At 35.7% G+C, this 4,213-nt stretch overlaps 1 long non-coding RNA gene across 1 annotated transcript; it reads right to left on the bottom strand.

Annotated features, from left to right (window-relative positions):
- Positions 1-1,941: 1,941 nt before the first annotated feature.
- LOC130221511 (uncharacterized) lies at positions 1,942-3,996 on the bottom strand. Its single transcript, XR_008836283.1, has 4 exons — positions 3,937-3,996; positions 2,409-2,442; positions 2,172-2,227; positions 1,942-2,087 (listed from the first exon to the last, which is right to left on the bottom strand). It is a non-coding gene; the product is annotated as an uncharacterized LOC130221511 (long non-coding RNA).
- Positions 3,997-4,213: the final 217 nt, after the last annotated feature.

Below are 4,213 nucleotides of genomic sequence, written 5' to 3'. Positions count from 1 at the left end.
CATTAAGCTTCCCTCCCAGCTAAAGCAACACGCGTTGAGTAAATACGTTGCTTGTAGTCTTTGGGTAGTCCGAATTCAGTGAGTAAATCAAAGCAAAAAAAGCAGACCTACTGCGTGTGGCAAAGTAGGGACATCATCCATAACCACTTTTCCTTCCAGTATAATGGTCCACATTGCATCCACATTGAGGTCCTTTAGACATCTTCACGCAAGACAATCAGCAGGCCAACATCTACTGCACTGAAGTCAGACTCTACATCCACATCCTATGAATAGAGAAAGAAAAATAAGTAAAGTTTGATATTCTAAATGACACTAATAAAGCATGTGGCCAGGAGACCAAAAGCATAGGTGAAAAATATTACAATTCCTTGTGCTTAATTTGGTAATACTTCAGTATAGGGACCAATTACTCTATTAACTAGTTGCGTATTAACATGACTATTTAAATCTACACACATTCATAACTTAATCAAAATCAAGCACTTTTTTTCAGGATCTATTTTTCCCCCCAAGACCAACAAGCAAAGTCAGACAAAAATAATGACTGTCCAGCAGCTGCAGGAGGCTTCACTCAGTGTCCACAGTGTACAATAAATTAACTACATTCAAATTCTTCTTATAAGAACGCATTGCTTTGCTACTCCTTCAATGTAGACCAACGTAATAGATTTGCCTGTACTGTTCCTACTAGGGTTGTCATGATAATGGAATTTGGTACCAATCGATATTGAAATAAAAAAAAAACATCCATTTCCTGCTAATGTTTGAGCACAGTTAAGTGTCATTTCTGTTGAGCATGTGAACACAATGGCAAAACAGTGCTGTTTAAAAATGCGCTTAACAGTGCTTAAAATGTTTTTTGAAAATTTCTGCATCAATTGGTACCAAATTCCAGTATCGTGACACCCTAGCCCCTACTCCTCCATGTACCAAATGTTGTTTGCTCCAACCTTTAAACATGACACTATTCTATAGGAACTTTCAATTTTTTAAATTAAAGAAACACTGTAATGTAATAACAAACTGCATTAAAAGTACCTTTTAAACATTTTCAAGAAATTAAATGCAAATGTGTGAGAGACCATTTAGTGCTACAAAATCAATATATTTTGGGGGAAAAAATTATAATAAACCAGAACCGATTCATAAATGCACTTGGTTTTGCTAGATTTAAGCAGTCAGTCAAGTTTGCATTATTTAGCACACTGATTTCCAATTTATCAATAAATATTTATTTTAGAGAAAAGGGATGTTTTACTATGGCTTTTGGAGCAAGGGTGCACCAATCTACAATCCCACAGCAGGTGACTTCACAGGGTTGGCTATTATACGGAGCATCTTTTGACTTTGTGGCTTTTAACACCATCTTTTTACATCTTAATCCAGCAGGTTCTTCCAACAGAAATTATATTACTCTCAATATATTACATAGCTATTACACTTATTAAAAACTTTATTTTTCAAGCTAATATTCCTCTTTTTCAAAACAAGTGTGTTTAAAAATGAAATAAATGCATTCATTACTTCACTGGCCTATGAAACTAACTGACCCTGTGACGTCACAAGTTGCAACATGGCAATGCTCTTGCTCCAAAGGCCATAATAAAACATCCCTCTAACTTTCAAATACTTACATTAATTGCATTTGTTTTATTTATTTATTTTTCATAAAATTGGAAGTGACTGGAACTGGAATGACTGCTTCATTTCCAGTCTAAGAAAGCAGAAACAATAATATTACTTACAAAACATATCCAGAAAAAAATCTTTAGACTCATCCCTCAAAAAGACTGAAAGACCCGGAAGAACTGCTGTGCGGACAAGCATTACATCAGATGACTGTGAAAAAGTAAAGACAGTTAGACATGCATTATAGACCAGTGGAAACAATCAAATACAAATTATGATTCAAAGATGATGTCCCAAAAATACCTTTGAATAAACTTGTTGCAAAATCTCATCTAATTTTCTTCTGCAATTTCCTCCTCTTTTTTGAAAATTTCAAACGAGCGGTGTGTGTCCAATGCAGCGTTGAACTCGGATCTTAAATTTCTTCCTAATATTAGAGTGAATTCTGCAAAGATCTAATCAAATACATTATTAGTCGTTAATAACATTCAAACACACAATTTCACAAAATTACACAAAGTTTTGAAAAGGAAACAAACCCTCTGCAGCACTTGTATCAGCTGGTGTTTCCTTTATGACTTCCTTCTGGATGTCACTGTCGTGCACAAAAACGTGACGTGTTATTGACAGGGCCAAGCAAAATTTTAAAACAAAGAAAACAGTAATCAGAAACACATGCAATGATACAATGCAATTCCATTAAGCAACAGATGTAACATTTTAATAGTGTTTAAAAAGTTGTGCACTCTTTTCTGATGTGCAGGTGCAAAACTTACATTTCCACTGCATATCAGCTCACAAACTGGTAGTCTGAAATAAAAAAAGAAAAAATTTATAAAGAGTATAACGATATTACAAACCAAATACCACTCAACAATATGCATCACAATATTCAAAGCTACAATCCAAACAACACTGTAATTGTTCAAATGTATTTGCCCTAAATAGGTGAAACCTTCTTTAACAGTGCAAACAAACAGGATTGGCAAAGCCCGTTTATACTTTTAAAGTTTCTTAACAGAAACTTTGCTTATAACAAAGGCTTGTTGATGCCATTGTGTGACATTGAGCTAACAAAGGGATGTTTCTGTGCTTGGTTATACGAGTCATCATAAATTAACAGCTACCATTTCATCACTAACGTATCCGTCACACATATTCAGTCGCGTCTGGTCAGATTTATTTGTCATTACAGCAATACAAAAACACTCCATTGGGGTAAACGTAACGTTAACACTGGAATAATTCTTCAAAACGGCATGAAAAAAGACAAATAATATATATTGGCGATTTTTACAATATATGACTTGTCTGTGTTCTTCAATCTCTCTCGCATTTTCACAAGTTTAACTTTTAGTTTCATAGGGATTGTTAGCATAAGCACCCTTAACATCATGTGTAAATATGTATCTGCCTCATACGGTGACACGAATCGTAATCGCATCGAAATCCTAAAGTACTAACGACACTTACGGGTCCATTTTGAGCAGAAACTGCTTTAAAAATGTAAAAATCCCGGCGATCGTGGGAAAAAAAAGCGACTGGTCTGGTCATGAGCCGCTCGCCGACGGCGGACCACAGCTGATCTCCTAACCTGCTTCCGGTTACTTCTTAAATTAATCTTTTTTTAAAACACGCATATTTTCGTCAAAACAAGTGCCACTAAAGTTCAACGGTAACTACTGTATTTGTAATGCGGCCAAAAAGGTTTCGTTTTCTTTTCTTAAAATGTCGACCTACAGCTGTGTTAACGTTACATCTATTTGAATGAATTGCGCCACGCAGTGTTGCCAGATGTAGCTGACTGATTCCAACCCATAACAGCTCTAAAACCCGTTGAAAACCAAAAAACACCGTCCAAAAATCTGGAGAATATTATAACCTGTTTTGAAGTTGAGGAGCGGGGCGAGGATGTCGTGTCCTTGAGAGATCACAGCCGTTGTAAGCGTTGCAAGTACACGATCAAATTCAAAACCGCTCAATCTGGCAACACTGAGCGCGCTCTCGCTCTCTCAGTGCATCATTTGAAATGGCGCGCCCGCTCTTTAAGAGCGTAACGCCCACTTTACAAATTATTTCTACAAATTATTAATAGTTATAAAAAGAAATTAGGAAGCTGAAAATATCTAATCTAGTAAAGTAGACAGTATTGCAAATAACGTGCAGAGGTCAAAACGTTAAGTCACATCATGGGCTAAAAACTAAGTTCACAAAACAGCAAACAATACACAAAGTGCAGGAAATAAACAGATTACTGATACTATACAATTAAAATCAAAGTAGTAATTAAAATGAAAAGTTTACCTTGATTTACTGCAGTACATCTTCTCAATATGAAATCCTGTCCTTCGACGATGGTGCTGGGTTGGGTTGTGAATCGAGATGGGGGATGGGAAATCACCACCCAGTACGCATGCGTAACAGCATGACTTATCCCTTATAAGCAATTTTACTCAAATTACATTAGTTATGGGAACTTTATACCTTACTATGTCAGTAACACTAATACATTTCTAGTAAACTCAACAATTTGCTTAAAATTAAGTAAACATACTAGAATTTTCATAGTAAGGAATACTAT

This window comes from Danio aesculapii, chromosome 3 (assembly GCF_903798145.1).
Source record: "Danio aesculapii chromosome 3, fDanAes4.1, whole genome shotgun sequence".
Classification (NCBI taxonomy): Eukaryota; Metazoa; Chordata; class Actinopteri; order Cypriniformes; family Danionidae; genus Danio; species Danio aesculapii.
The sequence above is the reverse complement of the archived record's forward strand: the minus strand, read 5'-3'. Positions and strand labels throughout refer to the sequence as shown.